The sequence below is a fragment of the Strix aluco genome, chromosome 1, assembly GCF_031877795.1.
Source record: "Strix aluco isolate bStrAlu1 chromosome 1, bStrAlu1.hap1, whole genome shotgun sequence".
In the NCBI taxonomy this organism is placed as follows: Eukaryota; Metazoa; Chordata; class Aves; order Strigiformes; family Strigidae; genus Strix; species Strix aluco.
This window is the reverse complement of record NC_133931.1, coordinates 146,931,080-146,957,321: the sequence shown is the minus strand read 5'-3', so window position 1 is coordinate 146,957,321 and position 26,242 is coordinate 146,931,080. Positions and strand designations below refer to the sequence as shown.

At 42.2% G+C, this 26,242-nt stretch overlaps 1 protein-coding gene across 3 annotated transcripts in view; it reads right to left on the bottom strand.

The window, feature by feature from the left end:
• LRRC3B (leucine rich repeat containing 3B) overlaps positions 1-24,171 on the bottom strand; it is a 47,458-nt gene extending 23,287 nt beyond the window's left edge. The window contains exon 1 of one of the 3 annotated variants that reach the window (XM_074839057.1): positions 24,032-24,171. The gene's annotated coding sequence lies outside the window, so the exon portion shown is untranslated. Of the gene's footprint in view, positions 1-23,206; positions 23,313-23,917 lie in introns of those variants that run through there. The other 2 variants (XM_074839067.1, XM_074839074.1) reach the window with 2 other exon arrangements.
• Positions 24,172-26,242: the final 2,071 nt, after the last annotated feature.

Genomic DNA, 26,242 nt, shown 5'->3' with positions numbered 1-26,242 from the left:
GTGGTTAGAAGGCTTAAAACCAAACCAAAACAAACCCACTGAACTCTGTCCCTACTTAAGTGTCTTGTAAACTGTCTCAATGATTTCAGAAGCTGAACTGAGCTGTTGGTAGAACAAGCTTTTAAAATTCCACCTTTTTTAATTAATTTTAAGTAGTCAGCCAAATGGATTGTAATAGGAAATATGTTTTTCCATCCTTCCTTTACAATCCTGTCTTAGATAATCTCTGTAAAGGGGTGTGATGTATGCCAAAGGAAAAGAACTCCACAGGAACAAGCCACCAAGGTTGTTCCCTGGTCCCCAGCTTGACAAACTGAGAGCCCCTGGGTCTGCTTGGTATCTTGTGATTGCATTCACTCAGGGATTCTCTGTTGCTCTCTCTTGCTATCTTTCAGCAGATCCAGCACAACTGTTTTCATCTCCTGGTATCAGTCAAACTTTCTATAAGGCTATTTGCTTAACCTAGCAATTCCAGGGGTTCCCAGAAGGCCAGACTCCGAAGAAAAGTTCAAGTGCTGCAAGTCCCGGGAGAAGCAAGGCATACCAGCTCTGCTCCATACTTCTATAGGTCCAGATAATCTGCAAGAGAGAAGGGGAGCACTACGGCTGACCAGCTTTCTTCCAAAGCCACAGAGGTAGTCAACTGTGGAGATAACCTCCACACATAAGCAAAGGCACTACATCATGGGATCATGTAGTTCATGCCTTGAAAAAAAAGCACCAGCTCAATTTTCAAGTTCACAGTAACAAAAATACCTTTAAAATTCAAGGACTGATAGCACTGGTAACAGACAAATTCCTTTTAAATGCCCTAAACAATTTGGTTTTACATTTCAAGTCAACAAGTTTAATTTCTACTTCCGTTTTACGCTGAAGAGAAGTTTCCTTAGGTACCAAGCTTAAAAAAGGCATCCCATCACATACCTGCCCCTAGTCATTACCCCCAAATGCTGGCAACCACTGCTTACTCACTGCTGCTTATGGCACTCCTCATGGTGGGAAAGGGCTGATTCCCTGCCATCAATTAATTCTTTTAACTTATTTTTTTTTATTCTTTCTGGTCATAAGGCTAGACTGTTTTAAAAGCTGCTGTCTGTATATTTTCCCCTGAGGTTTCACAAGTTTCTCTTAATATGTCTTTCACCCTTCGCAACAAAAAAGTCCATCCTCTTCTGGTTAGCCTTATTAATTTGATCATTTAAATTAAACCCACTTAAAAAGCTATTTCCTAGACAAGTTTTCTATTTTTCTACATGTTAACCTATTTCTCTGTTTATTTCACTTGTCGTATCTTCATTTCATTTGGTACATGAAAAAAATGGGATACACAAAAATTAACACTGAAAAGAACTCCAGAGGACACAATATCAGAAAGCTACAAAAACAGAGGGAATATATGTACGTACATTAAGGAAAAAATTACAGTTAGAGTACCTATGTAAAGGATACAATAAGGAGTTACTTTGATCTTTTAATCTCATCTGAAACCAGTTTTTCAAATTGCATTCTTTAATTCATAGGTCCATGCATAAGAAATTCAAATGTCCAGGTAACTACTACTTAATACAGTGTATTCATGCCTGACTACATAAAGTAAGGAAGATGGTTTACTATGGTAAAGTGAACAAATGAATTGTAAAAATACTTTCCCTTACAACACCAAATGGAAATTACACTCATTTAAATAAATATTTTGCTATATTGACAGAAGCCAAATCCATGTTTTTTTCAAAGCCTTGCTTTAGTTGCTGCTTGTAAACAATAGTGCTTTTTTTGGTCTACTTCATCTGAAATAACACAAGGAGTTTGTGTTGTTCACATAACACTATAAATTAAATTCTCTTTGCTTTTTTACAAGTTGTTTGTAACAAACCTTTTAGCTTTCTCAAATGGGGAAGAATACAATCAGCCAACCTCTTTGTGCATGTCCTATGAGGATACTCATCCTCAGTAGAAACAAATTTCACTAGCCTTAGTCAGCAAACTGTGATAGCAGGTGATAAAACTATGACATGCACCAAAAACTTACAGACTTGTTAATCATTAGCAAGCTACAACAGAATACGCTCTCTGAAAACTACCCATATGTCCTAAACAGCATTTGGACAGCTTCCCTTTTTGAACGGGGACTTGATGCCTTACATTCAATCCGTGCACACCATTCTCTCCTTCCTCCCTAAATTCTACACGTTTTTCTTACATTTACTTTTTGTGAGATTCAGTAGTGACAGTTTCTTCCTTACACTCCTACATATATTTTGCACAAGCTGTTAAACAGAATTAGTCCACGCTCCTCTTTCATATCAGTCACCATTGGCCAAAAATTTTTCCACAGAATCTGGTACACAAGAAACCAACTGACTTCACAGTTGGAAAAGCTCAACAGCAGCCAGACTATTAAATAAAACAGAGAAGGAACGTTTTATAAGTGATACTTAACCAAGCAGTTGGATGGAAGGCTGTTTCTCCTGTGCTCTGAAGGAACCTAATAAACCGACCTTAGAGAAATCCCAGTTCTGACTCTTGCCACCCATCTTCTAACTTGTGCAAACACAGCTTGGCCGCCAGGCTGAAGAAAGGTTTTGCAGACTACGGTCATGCAGACTCTCCAAATGACCACAAGAAGTATTTACTAGGTGAAGACAGGTCCCGGGTGGCTAGCAGGGAAGGGGTATGAACACAGCATTTGGAAGACAGGTTGAGCACGCCCAGTGTAAACTCTTTATGCTGCCTTTGACTACCATAAGGGCATCACTTATAAGCAGATAACAAAAATATTGCCTGGTATCACTTGGTTGTTGCACTCTGCACAATACAATAATCCAGGTTAGTTCAAAAGGACACCATCAGCAAAAGCGCTGGCTGAGACCTTTACCTAAATAAGGAAAGAGACTATTTATTTACCCTGCACATAAAGGTACTCTTCAAATTCCAAGACAAGTCTTTACTGCAAATTCCCCCTTACCATTCAAAGCCAGCAGATAAAAATTTGAAAAATGAACAAGTTTGAATTACCTAGAGAAATTAAACCTCGTGGTCTTCACAGACCTAGCAAAGCGGAAAGATTAATATAAGCAAATTCCCCACCCCCCCAAAAAAAAGGGCAAAATTATACCCTGCTAGTTCTTTCAGTTGCAGTCCACTAATATATCGTATAGTAGTGAACAGGAACAATCAGTTTTAAGTTAACAATCTAAACTCAATGTCCTATTTTTTAAAAATTAAAGTACCAGAAGAGATACCAGGAAGAAAAAAAAAGTGACATTGGAAAACCTTTAGATTCTGGGAGATGAAATAATTCAAGTCAGAACATCCTTCCTTCACCATGTGTTAGGACCACATGGCACGAGGAGAAAAATCAACATATGCAGTATCTGAAACCCGTGTCACAGAACAGAAGAAACTGGTGGATAACAAAGAATTAACCTACTGTGCAAGTGCTGATTTCTGCAGATGTTTAAATCTGGAAGCACACTACTCCTTCCTGCAGAGCTTTCTGCCAAGTACAGGGTCCATGGGAAAAATGGCTTAATCCCCAGTAATGATGCAGTGTGAGGAGCCTATCTGGGACATATTTATGCTGTCCTCCATGCTGACGGTGCACTTCCAGGAAAAAAGAGTTAGTCACCATGTCTCCCTCTACCACCCATCTTTTCATCTTCGGCATATCCTGCTCTGCAGAGACAGGCATTCACACCTACGGGATGCTGCTAAGTCATGTGGGGACATGGCATGCAGGAAGCTGCTCTTCTACAGAGAACTCCTGCAAATACAGTGGACATCCCACTGGGATTTCTTTCTTTACATGGATTTCTACAGTATGGGAGATGGATGTCTCTGGTGGTTTTGCTGCACCCTGTTACTCAATGGAAGCACCACACTGCTTCTGCACACCCTGACTTTTCTCATGCATGCTAGAAAGGGACAGAGAGTATCTTCTTACATCCTTTGCATGTACTGTGAGGCCCAACAGAGGCAAAATAAAACACATAAATGATTAAAAAAAAAAAAAAGGTTTAGTTACAGTAACCCTTCTCTTTTTTTTTTTTTTAATAAATTTCTCTGTGGAATTGTGATTTACCCTGAATGCTGTGAACATTTCTTGTTAGCTTGCTTCCAAAGCTCATCTAAGAATGGGACAAGATCATGTGCAGCTATCTGGTGAGGCAAAGGAATGAGTCATCAGTCTGCAAGCTGAACAACAGATGGAATCATAGATTCTGACCAAGGTAAGGACAGTAATGAATGAAACACCAATCTCTAAATTACACCTCTGGAGAAAGCAGTCTAGGATGGCAACTCATAAACATACCTACCTAGCCTAGCATTAAAAATCATTAGGAAATCCAGGGGGCTACTTAGAGAAAAACTCCATGGAATTCAAGGGGGAGAAAGTCTCCCTGAAAAATGTTTGAAACAGCTGAAGGAATTCAATTACAGGAGCATACACCTCTAACTAACTTGGTCAAGTCTTGTGTCCTATGCTCTTACAGGTTGGCATAAATATTACAGATTAGGAAAATGTAGTTTTAAAATAAGCTAAGTAATTTTAATTAATTTATAGTGAACTCTTTTAGTTATACTGGTACTAAGGTTAGTACAATTTTCCTTACAGAAGGAAAGAGAAAGACAATAGTGCAAATGCTCTCTCATTTTGTATTCAAGCGGTTTCTTCTTTGACTAAACAAAGATAGCAGTCTCTCATAAAATGAGAGTACTTCCCACCAACCACACTGACAAAAAAGGCTCAAATTCTGTTTGCAGTTTTGCTGGTCTAAATGCAAATAATCTAGGTAATAGGTTTAGATTTCTACCAAAGCTACTGAAAGCAAAACATGTCCCCAGAGATCTACAGCCTGATTAGTGATCATAAGCTGAGATAGCACAGCCCCAGCTGCTTAGTATTACACAAAGAAAGAGGTGGGCAGATTCAGAGAAAGCTGCACATATTGGTTTCACTCCTATTCACAATCTACCCCTACTACTTCACGCACCCACTCTTCACCAAAGCATGAAATGCCAGTTGCTTAGATTTAAGCTGTTCAACATTCAGCTACTGCCATCACAAATTACTAAATAAATTATCAGAATGCCACCATTCCACATAGTAACTCCCAAACATGCTAGCCCAATGTATTTTCAGATGTTTCGCTCTCCTGACAAACTCTTCTGCTCTGCCACCACCTAAGCAGTCGCAGCACCTGCACCGAGTTGCAACAGCAACTCCTGTTCGTTCCCTGCCCTGAGGCAGCATACCCTTCACTGAGGACCACTGTGGGTGCAGGACACATCAGGGACACTTTTTCCCCCAAACCTTTACCTGCACCTATACCTTACTGAGTGTTGCATCCCACGAATTACCCCTTTAGTTACTACATGCTACAGAGATCACAGTTCCCATTCTCCTGGGAACCCTACCCACAGTCAGTGCATAGGCTGCCTGAGCTAGCTTAGTCCTCAGTGAGATACGGAAAAGAGAGCAGGAAGAAGGAGATCCTGGGAATAGGGCCTTCGGGAAACTTCTCCACCCCATGACTCTTGTTGGCTTAGGTACAAGATTCACGGGTTTAATTTCAGTGGTTCTCTTCCTACTGACACTTTATTTTAGCCCAGACATGCTGCAACATACTGTGCACTGATTGTGCCAACAAACATGTTCAAAGTGTACAGCTGAGAAAGGTGAGGACCTCATAAAGAAAAATAATACGAAAGATAAATTAAGAGGATGAGTGCTCAAAATGGGGCAGTACAGGAGGATATGCCATTTAAGGACTTCCAACATATACCAGCATGTCCCAAAGAGGGAATACTTCTAAATTTTTGTATTGATACCTTCAAATCTATGTTTCAATAGATTAATAAGGAAATAATTTTGAAGGCTATAAAGACTACTTCCCTTCTCCAATCTGGACCTGCCTCTTCACTTACTGATTTTTTAATGTAGCTCAGCTTCCATCTCCGTTTCATGGCTTCTAAGTATCTCTCATTTTAAGTATTTACATCCTGGGATCAGAAAAGGCAAAGGGATAGGTGATGACCAGAAGAAACAGAAACTGGCTGTCCAGGATACCCACTCCAGGAGCTGGACCACCTCACCTGCGGGCACGATGAAAAGCAGCTTGGGGATGTCTCCTTCCTGTTCACGAAAACACGAGGGGCTGTGAAAGACTGCTTTTCCACCAGATTGTGGCTGTATCACACCTACCACGCAGTGACCCAGAGCACCCCTGCCACACACACAATTAAATTCTGTCAAGCCACTACTGACCACCCCTAGCGCGCAGCACATGGCACGCTTTAATTTAGCATTAGCAAAATACCAATAGCCCCTGGAGAGACTTGGATTTAATTCTACTCCAAAAATATGTTCTCTATACAAGAAGCAAAGAGCAGCAGTGAATAATAATTATTAATTGTCAGCTCTTTGAACATTTTCATACCTATACCGAATGTCTTAGAAAGGATAGCTCCTCTTCCTCAACAGGAGTGTCAGAAACAGTATTTTTCTGAAAAGGAAGATCATTTCAGATGTTAACTCCACATTTCACAGAATAGAATTGCATAGAATAGAATTCTATTCTATTCTATCTCCTTTCTAAATTATTCATATCTGGAAGCAGAAGAAACAAGAATTCAGTACGTAAAACTGCAGCTCAAATATTTTCAGCAGCCCAGCAAAATCCTCTTGCACACATTCTTGTGAGTTAAAAACCAGATCTGCTGTGAGGCACAGCATGTACCTCGTGGCAACAGTGCAGATTTATGTCACTGCTCTCTGAGAAGTCACTGCTATGTAAAAGGATATGACTGGCTTTACAGGTCAAGGTAAAATCTACTGCCCCGAAACAGACCGAAAATGGAAAACAGATATAGCAGCCTAAACACACAGAGCTATCAGAAGGGTTTGAGAGGTAGGATACACCACCACTGATTTATACAATTTAAATAGCACAGTCAATGCTTTCTCAATTTGACAACTTCTCTCTTTGCTTCACATTTTCCTTGCTTTTCAGCCCTTTGGAAACCTCACTCACAAGGGAGAAGATGTCATATTTCCCCCGGAACAAAATTGGCTTATGACACATTGTATAATTCCAAAAATACATAATGCATTAATTTGACACGCTCCTGTCATCAAGACCTTAATTCTAATATCTTCTTTTCCAGTTATAATTAAAGAAATTCTCTGCCTCAGCCATCTAATTTGTATCCCTGTAAGAGGGAGAGTTCTTCCCACTCCCTCCAAGGTCCTTCACATGGGAGATCCCAAACCTTCACAGGAAGGTCTGCTTGAGTCTCTTCTTGAACGTACTATGTTCTCATCCTAGCAAGTGACTACTAGTGAGCTGCTTTTCTCAGTCAACACTTTGTATTTTAATTTTAATTCTTTGCTTGACTAATTTCCCCACTCTTTTTCTGTGCATTAGTCTTTCTCCCTAGTGTTCCCATGAACTCTTTCCTTTCACCTCGGTTTTACTCTCTAGACCTGTGTGTCCCTTTTCTTCTTTACCACCAGATTACCACGCATGCCACAAGTTATCTCAGATTTTGCAAAGGCAATGATTTCTGTGCAATACTCCACAAGTCTAGGAGTGCTATCTGGCAATTGTTCCTAAAACTTAGGTGGGGCGCTTTCTGTAAAATAGATGTGCTTCTGCTATATAAACTTTATGCCCTCCTACCTTCTCTAGAATTACAGCTGCTTTTCTTTTGATGTAAAAAGGCAGGGACAGAGACAGATAGGATATCTAGATATACTGAAATGCTTTATAATGTCTTCTGTTGGACACTTAACTGCAGCCTGTGAGTTGGAAAACTGTAAGAGATCCACTTGCTCACAGGTTTGTGACCTTTCTGGTGAATTTTAGGAGTTTTATATATATATATCTCAGATAAGTTGCCATTTCATCTTCACAACAGACATCACCTGGTTAAATATTACATCTATCTTACAGAAAACACAAGAATTACTGGCAGAGCTAGTATTAAAATGCAACAGACCATTTTTTTTCTGTTTCCCATAATACTGAGCTACCCCCACAGTGATGTAAGATGAGGGGACAGCTGTCTAGGAGGGGACAGAGACCCAGCACTGTCAATGTCACCACAGGCAGTATTGTCACAATCTGACCCAGCATCTCTGTCTTCCCTTACGTCCTTCATCACACATCTTTTTCTCACCCTGCAACCCCAACTGTATGTACACACAAATAAATGACCTGGTGCTGTTTTTTCACAGAATGTCCAAAAGTCTTATTCCCTGGTTTCAGAGTTTGATGGTACATAAGAATAATGGGAGCAGACCCCAGAAACCAGAAACCCACCCCAAACTGTAAATGGATGTTGCTGACATCAATCTTGCCGCTCTAAATCAGCCCTAAATTAAAATATCAAAAGGAAAAGATGCTTTGCAGAGATAATAAATACCAGTAATTATTTTTCATGGCCTTCAGTACACAGCCATTTGCACTTGTGAAAGACAATTACAAAACGTTATTCTCACTCTATGCATCACCAAAGCAAAACAGTGAATGTAATGTACCAGCATACTCCCTTTGCACTGCTCTCTGTGACTCTACAGAGATGTCTGGGAAAAACACAAACCAGTATTCATAATTTTAAAGATTCCCTTTCTGTATCCTCTCCCACTGGTTTTTGTTCAATCCCTTCATGGTCTCACCATCGAAAAATCAGAGCACCATTCACTGTCATGAAACTGCATATCCTGGACATAAAGGAAAACAAAAGCTCTCCTTTTCAGACCAAATTCCTTAGATGGGAACATTGCCCAAATGAAAGCAGCCTGGTCGAGCCGTGTAAGAGGTTAGGAGGGAGGGGATCGCGTAGCCATCTTAGTATTTCTGGATGCAAGTTCTGGAAAGAGAAAGCAAAGGCAGGTGCTGATAGCTGCAGAAGACACCTGAGGAGCCGCTTCATGGCACTGAACACGTGGGCCAAGGCTGATCTTACCTTTCCTTCCCACATGCCTGGGCAAGCAGCCCAGCTAAATGAAAATAGCACCTGCATGGAGATTCAGCTCTGAATGTGCTCTTTATACCATGTACATTGGCCAGTTCAACTGAAAATACCCTCCAATTCTGTTCAGCACCAAAAAAATGAGTGGAGCTGAAGGGCCACTGTAAAGCTGGAGAAAACGACCCTGACTTGGGCGAGCAGCTCTGAAAGAAAAAGAGGAGGAAAGACTCAAAGATGTGTCTTCATAGGGTCAAACATAGCCATGTCTTTGCCAGTAACCACTATTTTTCTGCTAAGGTTGCATAATCCTTTGCACAACAAGGTATGTTTGACACATGACTTTTTAAAAATATTATGAAAGAAAGAAAGAAAAAATATTTTTGCAGATAAAATTAGTAAAGCTATAACGGCTAAAAAACTCCAGATTATAGATTTTACCCCGCCCTACTTCATTACACACCTTGTATGCAAATTTCTTACTGGAGAATGCCACCTAATTAAATTTATTATGCTTTGATTTTTTTGTTGTTAACTTAAATTTAATTAAAAATTCTCAATTTATATAATTTATTATGGCATGACCATTGTTAATGAAGCTCACAAAAGGTACTGTTAGATAAACTCATGCAAAGGAGATGAAGCAGGGCAGAATGAGGGATTATGTTCTCAGACTTCTGAGCAAAGAAGCCTGAAATAAATGCAAGTTGTGAGTGTTTGGAGCAGAGGGTGCATTCATTGTAATTGTTTCAGACTGCATGCTGATTGCAAAAGATTAACATAAATAGGAGTTGTTATTGCAGATGTTTCTATTCTTGCTAGGAAATCCCCTGAATATAGGAAGCACAGAATAAAAAATGTGAAGATGCTGTACTACAACATCGTAACTTTTGTTCTATTCTTTTTTCCGTTCTGGACATACCAGAAGAAACATAAATAAAGCTGTTCATCTTCAGGCCTTGAAGGAAAAACACCACTCCTCTCCAGTAACATGACAAAACATCTAGATGTAACCTCACTGCTCAGCAGTGAGCATTTTGGCACATTCCCTCCTCCCTCCCAGAAGTGCCCTTAGACTGCAGAGCACTAGGTTACCCTCCAGAGCCTATGTGGCCTGCAGCTACAACCATAGTCAGTACAATAAAATTCATAGTAATTAACAGCTTTTAAAATCCTTGCTCCTCCACTCACAACAGCAAATCGGACACATAAATAATTCACATGTAATTTTGGTATTTCTGACTCCCTTTCTACATTAAGCAATGGCAAAATTTCCATTCAGTCTGGAAAAAAATACACAAAACTCTTCTTGTTGAAAATTTTCTAAAAAACAGAAGTAGGTAGAAATGTCTAACGACAGTGCTGGAGGTATGAATAATACATCTCATCATATCTTCTGCTTCATTTCCTCACCTCTCATAATTTGCTTTCTTGTCTCAGTAGGATCACAACACTCAGAATCCAAGAAGAAAGGTAAATGGCTCAGGGCAGGGCTGTTTGACTGTAACTGCAATCTGCTCAGGTCTATCATTGCAACACTTTTGTAAAGAAGAACTATACAGCTATTCAAGCTCTTCAGTTATTTGTGGACCAGCTGTATGAAGTATCGTCCACACTCACAGAGATGGGTATAAGTCAAAGATGCTGTGCTCAGTACAGTATCTGTCTATAGGCTGAACCATTTCCTATGGTTCTGCACTAAACATGAAACTAAAAGGTCATATGGGCCTCTCCATACAGCAACACACATCTCCACATATACTGTGTTTCAGAGTCATGGATGGCAGGGCACTCAGCTACACCACCACGGGCCAGACACCAGAGCTGCACCCCACTGCCTCGAGAGCAAGGGGGTACAAGCACCTTCCCTTTACGTTCCTCAGCCCTGTGCTTGTTCTGTATTAGATGGTGCCAGGAATGCATCAGACCTATACCCAGTTTTCTCAGCCCAGGAAGGACAACATCCTCTGCCACCTGGGCCAGCGTCCACCAAGATGGGCCCAGGACTCTGGGTGCCTCTGCTGCCCAGAGTCCTGGGCATTTTATTACTTATTATTATATTAGGAAGCATTTATTATTATATTAGGAAGTATTTCTTTACAGAACGGGTTGTTAGGCATCGGAATCAGCTGCCCAGGGAGGTGGTGGAGTCCCCATCCCTGGAGGTGTTCAAGAGTAGGGTCGACATAGCGCTGAGGGATATGGTGTAGTTGGGAACTGTCAATGTTGGGTTGATGGTTGGACTGGATGATCTTCAAGGTCTTTTCCAACCTAGACAATTCTCTGATTCTGCCCAGCCCTGGCAGCAGATGGGCCTGGTTCCTTTCCAAAAGAGATCAGGCCATGAAGGAGGATGGTCGCATGACGACACGTGGTTTGAACGCTGCCAGAAACCAGAAGCCCACAGAGCACGTCTGTCTCGCAGCACAGACACTGCTACGGTGCCTAGCTAAGACAGTTTTAGTAGCAAACTCCACTGACAGCACAGCACATCTCATACTCCAAATCTGTCCCTCTGTTTCAGTGTTATGAAACAGTATCATCGACTGCAGTTCAGGTACGGTTTTAAAATAAAATGTACTAGCGCAAAAACAAGAGCCCTGTCTAACATTTACAGAGTGACTTTCAGTGGAGCAGATCTCATGGGATTTCTTAAGTCTTTCCAAGCCAATTGTATAATGCCACAGGCTTTCACCAGCATAGCTAAGGGCAGAGTTTGGGTCTCCGTATATATGATTTCTTCTATTCACTGCCAGATGCAAAGGGTCAAACGCTGACAGAGCACAGAAGCAATTCTACATAACAATGTTGCAGAGAAAGGAAAGCACGGTCTGTGGCAGTGGCAGAGGGAATTCACCGCAAGCACAACGCAACCTCTGGGGTTTGAAAAAGAGGGAACAAGCGGAAAAAAAAGATAGAAATGCTGTTTCCCCAACACAGAACAGTAGGGTTGCAACAGAAATTTTACCATACTTGTGGGGAGAGTGGGGGATTTATGGGCACAATTACAAATTCTGCAAATCCTTTCCAAAGGACTTTGAATGACTGAAGCAAGATCCCAATCTCCCCAAACTAACTACATAACAGGGCTCAGCAGGAATGAAATGCATTGTATGACTGTCACTTCTATCATTTTGAGCAGAATCTTGTTTTAGTAGCCTGTCAGATGACAAGGGTAGATATGAATTCAACAGATAATACTGAAATCCCAGAAATAGTTATTTCAAGTATTCTTATATCGCAAGTTAGGAGCAACACCTCGCTTCCCATTTGGACATATGTTGTTCAAATCAGTATGAACAACATCCATTCTTAAGGTGTTTTCGTTATGTTTTTGCAGAATTCTATCACAAACTGATACAGCACGTCCATTATGAACATAAATATACTATGGTTTACACCCACCTTAAGGCAACTTCAGTGAGCTCAGGTTTACCTTACCTCTTTAAATGCAAGTGATTCACAAGCAAAAAAACCAAACAAACCCACAATACCGATGTTTCCAAAACAAACAGCAACCTAATTGCTAATGGGAACACCTCTGTACAACCCTGACCTCAGATGTGAACCTACACACATTCCCATGGTTCCTTCTCCTCGTAAGAATCCAGCTCCATCCCCAGCAGACCCATCTGTCAGCTCCAGCAGGGGTATGGGAGGATCAGCTTCAGGCATCTGCACTGAAAGTCTTTTGCTCCCCTGCTCCATGTGACCCTTAGCCCACATGAGGCGTTAAGTTGATGTATGAGAAGAGTCCTCTGTAGCAGACACCTCTAAGAGAGGGGAAAACATAACTTTCAAAAAGCAGAAGCAATAAAAAGGGAAGAGAGAGAGTATGGTAAAAGGAAAACAGTAAAAAGCTTAGGGACTGTAAACATTCTCAATAGTATCCAAATATTTGCAAAGAAAATTACACAAAGTTTACTTTTTATTAACTCGCTACACTGCTATGCTATAATAAAACATTTCCCCACCCTTGATTGGGAAATGCAGAGGTGCTATACTTGTTTAAACCTTTTGAAGACTTTCTTAATCTATCACTTGAGAACACCTTACCTTCTTATTCAGAATGACCATTTTCCCCTGAGAAAGGCAACCTCCCATTTCAGACCTCCTAAGCTGACTCACATCTTCTAAAACTCTTTCTCTTTGTTGTGACGACATCTCTAATGGACTTTGTTCTTTAAACATCACTTTGGTTCAGAGAAAAATTAGAACTAGGTTTTAAAAGTTCTGGGGAAGTTAAAAAAAAAAAAAAGGGAAACAGCTGGCAAGTTAGAGATTTTAAACCCACATTGCAAAATGCCACATGGGACTCTCCCATTGCTGAGAACACTGAAATCTCACCGACCCACCCCCCCCCTAAACCATGCCACTCACTACAGGAAAAGAATTGAGCACTTTGTTCTCAGTAAGGTTTTGGAGAAGACCTCCTGAAGTCCTGAATCACAACCTTGAAGGCCTTATGCAAACCATGGCAATTAAAAACATCCTCAACTCACGCTGATAATGTTCACACGAAAAACTCAAATGGCAGTATTTTAGTGCACAATAGGCATAACTAACCTTGGCAGCAGCAGGTACTGAAAACCTGTCATCATTCCTCTTATAACCTGGACCACTCATCCATCCTATAAAGAAACTCCTCTTTTGTAGAAGAGCCCAACTCTTGAACAGCTCTTTGATGGCTTCTGAGGGAACCCCGTTACTGCCAATACCTGTGAGCCCTTCACACAGATGCCCAAAGACAGAGGCTCCTGTCTGAGATGCTTCCCTGGATTAGAAGCTCCATGACTTGCCCTCTGTACCTGTTTCCATGTCTCAGCCCTGACAAATCCCCATGTCCTGTGCACACCCAAAACGCCCATTTTCTCTGGCCCCAGGAAAATGCCTCCCATCAGGGCTGCCAAGAAAGTCATTGTGTAGGCTTAGCAAGGATATGCTTTAGCATTAGCGGGATGTTTTATCTTTTACCTTTCACCAGAGGCACAAATCTTACAGGAAGTGTTTCAGCATGTCCTGATCTTTCTGCCCTTCATTTCTTCAGATGAGCCTTCTTACACAGGTATTTTATCTGGTACATCCCTGCTAGCTCTTTATAGACAGCACTTCCCTCTCATGCTGCCCCCAAGCCTGACAAATGCAAGCCCAAACTGAGGAACACTGACCCCGTCACACCTGATGAATTATTGCTGACAGAGGCTGGTGCTTTTCTGTGGTTTGTTGGGATTTTGGTGGTGGTGGTTTGTTTTCTGGATGTGCAAGGAAATCAAGTTCCCCCTTCAAATGAACCCAGGGTCAAACCCCTAATGAAAAATCAAAGGCTTTCACCAGCAAGGGGAACTACAACACAGCGTACAGATGCAAGGTGAACTTTACAATGTTCCACAGAGCCTCTGAAGCAAATAGGTGTGCCCCAAAGCTGTGGTCTGACCTGGTCGTAGGCGCACCCTGCCCTCGCGGCAACAAGGCTCACAGGGAGCCTGCAAATACCCGCTTCCTTCTACAGCACTGGCATCGAGATGCCAGCACCGCCACTGCTGCAGGGCAGAGGGGCACCTGACTTTCAGCCTAGTGTTTTCTTTGCTTATCACAGTCATTGAATAGCAATATTCTCCTTATCACATCTGAGGAATATAGTGTTCCTCTCTAATCTGAAAAAGTACAAGCTATGGCACAGGAAGCTGGTTTCAAAAGGTTTACACAGATGGGCTTTTTTTTTTTTTCCTCCATTCTGGTGTGAAAATCATGAAAATATAATTACACTCTTTTTTTATATTGAATTTGTTTTGGAATTGAAGATACAAAGCACTTGCTTTTAATTTCCTTCTCCCAGGTTCATTCTTTATTTAGTAAGAACCATAAAAATTCTTTTTCGAAAGTAATATATTCAAGACTAATAAAATTCAAGTGAAAATATTTTCAGAGGCAGCTTAGGTACAATTATTAAGTTGTCAAATAAAATCATCTGGTCTAAATTATACTGGAGAAGGGACAAAGTTTACACCTAATTTCTCAGACCAAAAGAGAACCGTTTCCAGGAGTAACCCTTCTATCCAAGATGCCACTAGGTAGCTCCAAGAACAGTCAGGTATATGGGTGAAAACAGTGAACCTGAGTACAGTGTCAACATTAGCAAGAAATCCACCTCTCACCAATCTCCACTGCCATGAACCTTCCACCTCTGCAGTCAGCCTGCCTCTACTCCCAGCAACTGACCACAAGCAGCTCAGTATCTCTAATTAAAAACAAACGTTTTTTGTTTTTGTTTTTGTTTTTTTTTCCTCGATGGCAATAGTGAAGTCACTTCCCTGATAAAAAGATTTAATTTCTAAGGATCGGCTCTGTCAGCTGTGGTATTTAAGTCACTAAAAAGTTACCCTGTCAGTGCCCTTTACTGACTGGTCCAAAAAATAAAGAAACGTCAGAAGGACGGAGACCGAATGCTGTTAGAGCTCCATTGGCTCCTGCATACATACATCTGCAGTCACAAAAATGTACTTTCTACAGCTATACAGGTATTTATTAAATTCAACAGTCTTTTTAACGCCTTGCCTTAAATATTTTTAGAAGAAAGGTAATAATATTTTAAAAATAAAAATAAAACTTGAGGAAACTACGGATGCATAGGAAATTGAAAAGGCTACCTGGAGTAGCCAAGTGAACGGAAGAACACATGTTGTCAGAGAATCAGTCCCTAGCTCCCCACTGCTTTGCATTCATGAACTGCTACTCTGCAAGCCTGATAGTATTCTAGTCTCCCTTTGCAGAAGAAGCCCAAGTGCTTACTCGGGATTCAAAGCTTCTAGAACCAAATTTGAAACTAGCAGTTTTAGCCCACATGATTAAAATTGCTCCATTAAAACAACAACCAAGACACAGTAACTCCAGTCAACAAGACTCCATCTGGGAAGCCCACAGAAAGCCAGACCTTACCTGCTCCGCAACTCCACAGCGAGATGAAAATAAAGGACCTGTGCAACCTGCAGTGTCCTCATTCACCTCATGTTTTTCTAATGACTTCCCAGCCAACTCAAACATCCATAAACTTTTTAAAGCAATTTACTTATCATCAAAGCATTGCTTGCAAAGTCATGCATGCCACAGGGAAAAAAGTACTAAGATGACAGTGCATGGAGCTGACACGGCACGGAGAGAGTTTCTCTCAGAGAGGCTAGGTTCCTCTGTGGAGAAGGGACAGAGTCTGCACAAGTACGTTTGTGGTGTGGTGATACAGCCACACAGAAAGTCCAAACTGGAATGGCATTTTTATACAAACTGATCCTGAAATTAATGCAAAATATATTTTATTGGATCTGACTTGCAGTCTGATTTCATATCAAGAAAGAGCCCCAGCACAACAGCTTTTTATATATAAAAAATAAATACACATTCGTGAGCTGAAATCAGTGCCAAAGGTGTAATAGCAAATACGCCTATGGTGAGCTTGCGATAAAGAGCCATTTTCAGGCAACAAAGACTAAATGCGAGAGGGTACATCAATTATTGCTGCACAAACCAGATCAAAAGAACAGCACACAGCTGATCTGTTCATAGTTGTTCATGCAGCATGACAATGAGAAGGGCTGAGATGATATTAGACAATAAAACAGCATGCATTCAATTTTTAACAGATTCATGCAAATTTATTTTTTTTGCTCACAACCAAGGGAAGTTGCAACACTACTGACACTGCACAGTTGACTGTTGTTGTTCAATGTGTTAAAAAAAATCTGCTATAATTAAGGAATTGCTTGGCCGCTGTCCAGTTTGTTCCACACTGCTGCCTCACACTTGTTTAAAGAACTGAGAAAATTTGTTGAAAATGTGGCAGATAGCACGAAAAAAAACATTAAGCTTGACTGGTTCAAATTAGGCGGTATTTGTACAGATGGAGCACCTGCCATGACTGGCAAGAAGAACAGTCATGTAGCTTTGCAAGAAAAGTTTTTGGATCGAAAGTTATTGAAATACCATTTGTATCCATCAGGAATTTTTTCTGAGCCAAAGATTTAGGTTTCTTACATGTCTAAATCCTGTCATCTCCTACTCTAGCAAAATAAGTATTTATGCATGAAAGCTGCCAATAAGCACACCATGTAATTGATGAAAACGATATGCAGAATACATACACAATGTCTTCTGTCAAAGGGCAAGAACTGTGAAACATTCTGGAAACAGAGAATGACCAATACATTTTCTTAACAGAAACTATTAACTCTTCAATGACAACAGTCTGCTTAAAACCAAGAAGGGAATCGGAAATCTGGTCTGTAGGGACATGACAGCTCAGTTTTGCAGTCTCAATATGTACTTTCAGGGAAAGGATTTCCCATTTACTGCATGCTGTCAACCATGTGCTGCTTTTAAGTCAAAGCTGAGATGTTCTTACTCTATCAGAATTGGTGTGCTTTGGTTATTTGCAGTGTGCGAAACTGACAACTGAAGGTCTAAGAAATACTGTGATCTGATGTTTTGGGAGTTGTTTCACTCTAAGTTTGAAGATGCTAGAAAACAACAACTTCCCCTTCATATCCCATTTTATAACGTGATGTAGACCATTTCCTTTGAAACACTTTAGAATCCCTCAGCTTTAGAAAAGGGGATATATCCTTGCAGCACCAGAGTGAAGATCAATACACTTATCTACAGAACAGGATCAGGCACACCCAGTGAATAGCAAAACCCAAAAATGAGTACTTAAAAGCAACTCTCCTCTGATACATGCCTTGTGCAGATTGGGATCGACACGTATTCATGCACAGTAATACTCTATTACAAACTTTGTTAAAAATAGACTGTTCAAAAGTCACCAATTCTCATCTCAATGACTCAGTGTCAACAAAGCTAAAAACAAGGGCAAAAAGGACGTTTAGAAACACTATCAGACTATTTGAAGGTTGCAATGGCAGTTGTACTCTGTTAACTTCATTTCAGAAGAAAAGAACTAAGGGTCATTCTCTCTTCTGATGCTAATAACAATAAATTATGTTTAATAATAGAGAGGAATCAAGATAAATTTTAAAGACCATTTGCAGTACATCTAGGAAAAAAAAACCCAAACAAACCCTAGCCAGACTTGCTATAAAGGCTGACCCTGGAATTTACTGATTCCCAGTCTCTACCTTTGAGTATTTTTCCTCTTCTGGAACTCCCTACATTTGCACATACTGATTCAAGATTTTTGTTCTTGGCAAATAACATTTTTGCCTAGGATGGAGGAAAGTGTAACAGAATGTCACTATTTCAAAATAAAGCTTCAGACTAAAAAAAAAGCATTAGAGAATCTGTTTTTAGAATTGCATGAAAATGTTTTTTGGTGTTTCCTTTTTTTAAGGTAAGAGTGTATTGAAAACAATATAGAAATACTGCTACATGAAGTACTAAAACCAAAAATAATTTAAATCAAAGTCTAAATAGATTGTGCCAATTTTCATTACCCAACACAAAGTAAAAATGGGTAAAAGTCAAGAATTAGAACACAATTAACTTAAACTTATTTTGGTTTTAATGGTCATAAGCTGAAGTTTCATCGATTAGATACATAACCCCTGCTGTTTGCTTAACCACACATGACTTAGCAAGCAACTTCACATAAATTTTTTGTTGCAGTTCCTCTTCTAAGAGGAACTTGCATCCGTTCTTGAAGAAAGAGGAGTACTTGCATGAACTCATGAACTCATTTTGGTAAACTGCAAAAAACTACTCCCTTTAAAATCAATGCTATTATTTGTTGGAGAAAGAGGTAACTTCCACTGCAACTTTGACAAAAGAGAAAATGATAACGCCATTAAAACTAACAACATCCACAAAGTACATCTCTTGAGACAGCCTGTCACTAAAGCATGCCACCTTAAAAACACATGCCCTATTAATGTTGTGCGTCCAAAGGAGGAAGTGGGAACATGAAGTGACCCCCAGGAGAACTCTCTGTCAGACTTCCACAATTTGAGTAGAATACAGGTTGTTACGTAAGCATGCCATATACAGATTTATACCAATAATATTTTTCAATTGAAAACTCCATGGAAATTTAAATCCATCCCCTGCCCCTTTGATTCCTTCCTGTCCACCTTCTACTTTCTTTATGCATTGTTTCCCTTTCCCAACTTTTTTTTTTTATTGTCTCTCCTTTTACTGTCACTTTATAACCAGACTTTTCATTTATTGTTCCTTAAATAATTAAATAGTCTCCATTTGCTTTCCTGCTTCCAAGCCAGACTGGCATCCCATTTATGTGCTATCACTCACTTCTACCACCTTTCACTTTTCTTGTTATCATATCTTTATAGTACTATCTGGCAGGCAGAGCTCAAATTTTTTCTTCTTCTCAAAGGGTAAGTTAGCAGCTTTATGAAACTGTTTTTAATGTAGGACAAAATTCATTTAAAACGCACACTAGCTAGTTGAACTCACCCTGAAAAGCGGAGGTAAACCTTAATTGAGTACATCAAGATCTGTAGTGAGAATTTTCATCTCTGCTTAAACAAAAATTTCAATTACCCAGTTCAATGTATCTCTGAAAAGGCCTTTTACCAGCCCTGTTTACATTTAATGTTCTTTCTGTCTGTGGAGTCAGGACACAACAAGGCAAGTTCAATCCCTGAGCAAGGCTTCTAGTCCCACTGAAATCAACCAACCTCTTTTCTGAAGTCCCATGGCAAGCCCACGGCACAGCAGGCAGCCAAGCCAGAGGGCTATGGTGCAACCTCACTGACCCCTTCATCCCTCAGGAAGTCTGAACTACCCAGTTCAGACACTACCCCTCTCCTCGCTGTCTTTTACTTTTCCCCTATTTCGAGGGCATCTGGCCACCTTCATCTGTTCCCATTTCTCCCTCTGTCTTTTTTTCATCCTTATAAAAGTTCATACCTTCCAGAGAAAGAAACCCCATTTTAATTCGCCTACCACTGCCTTTTTCTTGCTGATGGAAAGCAGAACTCAGGAGTTGTGCCGATCTTGGCAGTAAAAGGCTCTTCCCATGTCCAGTGTGGAAGTCAGTGCAGAAAGAAGCTAATTTTTTTTAAAAAATCTGCTTGCTGAAAGTACTCAATAGAGTATCCTGGGGGAGAGGAATAAAAGTTACTTTCTTGTTCAGTAGCAGTAAGCATTGTTGTTATTCCTCAAAGTTCAAACTAAACTCTGTGTAAAACAAGCCAGCGTTGGCTACAAATGCTGCTTAGTCTATAGGGGTAAGCAGTGCAAGTCATCAATGGCAAGTACAGAGACACCAATTACCCACAGAAATCTTAATGAAGCAGGAGCATACATCTTTAATCATTGTGAAATAACGAGACCCTACTCCACACTGGGTTTGGCAGTTGTTTATCTAAGCCATGAGCTCAAATGAAGCAGCAAGTAAAACTGGTACCACATCATACTGCTTTTTCGCTGGAATGCACCCACATGTCCATTGAACATCCAGACTAACAAACTACAGCAGAATGATGGAAGCGCAGAAACTACTTAATGAAAAGAGCTGGATTAAAACTAGAAGCAGAGATTTAAATTCACCAGAACAACCCTAAATTTGATTCTACTTCACCCACAGCACAGTGGATTTAAGAGGAGAATGCACACCTTGTTCATGCATGTATTTACAGACTGTAATCCATTTAAAAATACTGAATGTGCTGAGAAATTCCTATATCCTTATTGCTTGTAGTTTCTGTAGACATATTAACATCTGATTCATACCAGCACTGAAGTGCTCCACCAAAACTACACCTTCTTGAGGATCCTTTTAGTAAACAAATAGTATTTTAAAAGGCTTCACCAAACAAGCCAAGGTAAATGCTACATATTCCATGAACTAAAATAATTTATTCTTGGCTCAAAATACCATCATTTTAAAATAAGGTTCTGTTTAGCATTTTTACAAGTTACATAGCTCCATGAGAGATTTCTCTAAATTTATGAACAAATTTTACTGGATGAAGCAAAATGATAAAGATTATTTTGCTAGCCACAGAACACTAATTTAATCTGCATTGTCAAGTGAGGGCTAATCCAAAACCCATGCATGCAGATGACAAGGACAATAGTTACATGTAAATCCTGTAAGTCATCGCAAATGCAATACCCCACTCTGAGAAAAAGTACCTTCCTTAGTCCATCTTCTGATAAACTGAAATGGTAACAACAAATATTTTTATACATATTCCTACTTGCTTAAATTATTCATTCCACTAAAAAGTTTAAAATCTTCCTGCCAGTGAGCCATGTGTTAGTCTCATAAATATGCCTAGTGAAGTGACAGAAAATATCCTTAAAAGCAAGATTCAGAAGTACCTTATTATTTAACTGAACATCTAAAGGTAATTTTATAATAAAGCGATACATTTTCTCTGGGTTTAGACACCCAAGTTAACACTTCTGAGCAAGGCTGATTTTTATAAAATTCTACTGCTTGGAGGTTATTTCTTGAGCTGACATATCATGCATTTGCTCTGAAGTTACTCTAACACAGCTTCAGTGTGAGTAGGAAGAGTTTCCTATCTCTCAAAAGATTTGAAATATGGAACCCACAAAGCACATGGAAGAGATAAATCACAAATGCATCCTTAAATTAAGTCTTGCTATTCTGTTTATCGGTGGCAACACTCTCATGGACTTTATTAGCACAGGACTTGATCCAGAGCACAAACTTATATGCCTATCAAATGATACTTATTTTTTGACTAAGCTCTCATTTGAGGCAAACACATTGATCCTCGATAGCTGCAGATACAGTCGTCCTTCTCATTCACTCAGGCCCTGATCTCTAAGATACCGAGCAGCTTGAACTCATCCTAATGCAATGGAAAACCACAATCACCCACAGGAGCTTATCTTAGTTTCACTGAAGTCGGTGCAAATTTTACACCAGAAGGCAAGATGAAGGCTCAGTGACCCAACCAGCAACAGCTGAATAAATGTAAGAGATCTAGACTTAACCCCAAGTTCTTCTCCTACCGAAGTCAGAGTCATCAGCACCCACGAGCGCATCCCCACGTACTGCCCTATGCTGGGACTATCTGACAACAAGACCAATCCTGCTATCTTGAGTTGTCAGAATTTACCTGTAGGAGTAATCCCACAGAAACCCACTGCAATTTGCACAAGGGCTGCAGAGTTGTCTAAGCAATCACAGTGTTATACTTAATTCCGAGCAATTTTACCATTTAGATACTAAACTTGAAAATTAGACTCTGAACATAGCAAAGGTTTTGCAAATGAGTTCATTCTACAGCTTAAATACTTTCTGTCCCTCTAAATCAAACTAGAAGCCCATTGTGTGCCTGTCCTTTTTAATTAAATTAGTAAGAATAATATCAACGGGCAAGCCATATGAACACTGTGGTGCTCTATATCAAAGCCTTCAAGCTACCACTTTCAGTAAGGCGTGACGCACACCTTGCAATTTAAATGAACAAATTACTAGACAGATTACCAAAAGAAGAAATTGTTGCCAGTTATTTTTCAGCGTTCAGAAAAGGCTATCCTAGTCAGAGCATTCGTCTCTAAAAGTACTTATTTTCCTTTCCTTGTCAAATCTGCAACATTTTCCCGTGGCTGTTATTTGTGTTAAATAATTACAATCACCTCAAAAGCAGTAGCTTATTTTGTCATTTTCATATATACATAAATACCTCTGGGCTCACTTCTCTAAAAGGAGCGCTACATGTTGTCTGCCGGGTTTTCATTCTGACTCTTAAGTAGTTGGCTTATTCGTGCTTTTCAAGTTATTTGGCTGGTTTTATTCTGTAATCACACCATTTCTGCTGTCTAGGGACATTCAGAGAGAGGGGGTGATAAGCTGCAGCCCGAATCACTCTGCGATTTTCTAACAGAACCTCTAAAATCTTCTAATTTTTGAAGGCAGAAGTAAGAAGTAAAGAAGAATGCCCACTGGCACATGCGAGACATCTGCCAAATTCTTGGAGAGGGGCAATTCTGAGCGCGTGGATGGCCAGGAGGGCGAGAGTAGCGCGGGCCGTTTCCACGCACACGCACACCCGAGCGCCCGTCCCCGCTCGCTGCCGCCGATCACGACACCGACGGGCGGGCTCTGAGGTGGCGGCCGTGCCCTCCTTGGGGTGCCAGTCCGGGGGACACCCCCCCCCCCCCCGCTGGGCCGGGGGACCCTCTGCCCGCCCAGCTCGCCTCGGGGGGCTGCACCCGCCGCCCGGGGGGCTCCAGCGCCCCCCGCCACGGTCCCGCCCGGTGCCTGACCCGGGGCGGCGCGGCTCACCTGGGCGCGGCAGGCACCGCCGCCCGGCTGCCCCCCGCTGCCATTTGTTGCTCGCGTTCAGCAGGAGCTGCCCTCTCCTCCCCATCACAGCCACCGCCGCCTGCTCCGTAGCAACTGGTCCTGGTAGGTCTCAAAGTGGAAAAACCCCACGGCAACACACACGGCGTCTTCCCACCGCTCCCCGCCTCCGCCTCCCCGCGCCCCGCTCCGCAGATCAGCGCGGCCGCCGGCAGCCCGCCCCGCACACGGCCGGGGAGCGCAGCGGCCAGGCGCCTCGGAAACACGGACATGCGGAGGGGTGCGCCTGGTTTTTTTATTTCCTCCCCCTTTTCTGATGCTGCTCCGCTACGAGACCGGGGGCGCGGGTCTCGAATCCCTCGCTTGCTTCCAAGAGAGGGGGTGGCTGCCCCCTCCCCGCCGCCTCCACCCCATCATTCCCTCCCCACCCCCCGCGCTGCTTCGGCGGAGACCCGACCCCGTCGTCGCCCCCCCCCAGCACTCCCGGGGCGCTGGGGGCTCGCCAGCACGGGCCGGGGGGAGGGAGTATCTCCCGATCAGTGCCGGGCAAGGTGGCAACGGCGCGGCGGTAGCCCCTCGGCGGCGGTAGCCCCTCGGCGGCGGCAGCAGCGCTGCTCGCCCCCCGCTCTCCCCGTCGAGTTTCCTCCCGGCCCTACCGCCCCCCCAGCTCGGCCGCAGGGCCCCGCAACTCACATCGCGGAGCGGCACCTTCCCGCAAAACTTCGCGGCGTGTCGCCCCCGAGGCTCGGCGCGGCCCGGCCCGGCTCTGCCCCTGCCCCAGCGGCGCAACAGGCAGCGCAGCCTCACCTGGCGCCGAGCCGCCGCGCCATGGGAGCGACGGGCGGAGCCTGCGGCCGGGGCGGCGGGGCCGGGGCGGCGGGGCCCGGGAGCAGCCACCGCCCGCCCGCCCGCCCTCCTGCCTCCGCCGGCCGGGCGGCTCTGCCTGCCGCGCCGCCGCTCCCTCCGGCCCCTGCGCTGCGGCTGCAGGCAGGCGGGGAAGGGAGGGGGAAGGGAGGAGGGAGGGGAGAGCGGGGAGGGAGGGAGGGAAGGAGGAGACTCCCTTCCCGCTCCCACCACACAGCGGGGAGCTGCCCCCCACCCCCCGAGGGGTGATGCTGTCTGTCCCTCCCCGGGGCTGATTTTGGCTCTCACCCCCCTCGCTCTGCGGGGCCGCCGCGGCGGGGGGGGGGCGCGGAGAGAGGCGCGATCACCCCCGGGAGCGCCTTCGGGGGTGCGTCTGCTCTCCCCAGTGCCCGCCAGGTTCCCCTGCAGAATGTGAATACGGTTAATTGTTTTGCCAATCTGAGTGAAAAGCCGCTTGCAATACTTGATTTGCCAAACTTGCTACCGCACGGTTTTTGCTACACTAGGTGAAGTTAACTCTGCACCCAGCCTAACCAACCCTGGGCTTGTGTAGAACCGGTTATTGAGACCCTGCTTTAGGTTTACAATGATTCTTGCCAGGGTGGCTTTCTTCTCTGAGAGGTGCTTTCTGTGAGATGTGCTACGTTGCAGCAGTTTCATGGAGTGTCAAAAGGCAGCCTTGAAGAAACATCACCACTTGGTTGCCTCTCTCACTCAAACATGCATTGTCTGTCGTGCACTTTTCTCCCCTGGCTCTGCAAAGTAAACTTTCTGGTTACCTCGTGCAGCAAAGGATTCTGATGCTACATGGAACAAAAAGAAAATGAATTGGCTTGGATTTCCTTGGAGCTTTTTTTGCCTCTAACTATACAAAACTGTTTTATCTCCACATAGGCCGTTGTTAAAAAGAAACTGCTGGGTCAGAAGGACCACTGCTATGGCCACAGATAGGTGGTCTTTTTCGGTGGGGGGTGGGGGAGAAAGAAGGAAAAACATGCAACTAATACACTGCTAAATGCCATTCTCCATCATGAAACCTCAGTCCTGGGAGTCGCTACCCAAGTAAATACTTACCTCACTGTGTAATCTGTCTGAATCATATTAGCAAGATAATGTAGGACCAGACCTTTGCATTCTATCAAAACCTGCTTTTTTGCGCCTAAGAATATTTGCAGATTGGCTCATGAATGCTTTTATGTATGCCTATCATTTCACATTCTTATTAGTATAAGAGGAAATAGCAAATACGAAGAAACTTGATAAACATCACTTTCGTCAGTGCTTTACGCATTCCTCACGCTGACTGACTCAACCCATCTTTGAAGACATATTCAGTTAAAAAATAAAAACTTAGTACATGAGCATGCCTTCCTGTTTACAATGTGTTGGATCATGTCATAAAGTCAGTGACCAGAAGAAGCCATGGCTGGACTGCCAGCCCTGTATTATTTGCAATGGGAAATGATTTTCAGGCTTTGTGAGTTTTATTCCTTTAACTGAAACCGACTCAGATTCATTTTAAGACAGTAGAAAGATATTAACCATTGCTGAGAACCCAAAATCTAATGTGCAGGAGCCGTTTCTTCAAACTCATCTTGGGTTTATATTTTCACTGTTCAGTATATAGGCATCTGATAACTGGGTGTAGCGCCCAGGATGGATGCACTTGGTTACTGATACCCACAATACTAATATTCATATGACAAGCATTGCAAACCTCCTTAGCATGACCTTGCTTCTGTTAAATATTTTTTAATGAAAAAGAAGATTAACAGGTCTGCTTTTCATTTGGCTCAACAGTAAAAGAAAAAAAAAAAGTTTATTTGACTAGATAAAAATGGATGTCTTCCATGCTGTAATTTCTCTCTAAAATTGAAATTCTAGTTGTATTTTGTGGAATGAACCATTTACATAGTTAAATATCTTAACAATATAAGGGAAGACTGATCTTAGCTTGCATAACTTACCACATTAGCCATGATGTTATTCATCCTATTAAGTGTGATTGCTTGTGTTAAGGAAAAAAGAACCTCAAGGAAGATAGAAATACTTATTTTTGTTGTTGAAATCACATCTTATAAAAAGTTTTTTGACCAGCTGCACATGAGTAGATGTGTTGTAGGTTTGCATTCAAAGACTCACTCCTGAGAGCAG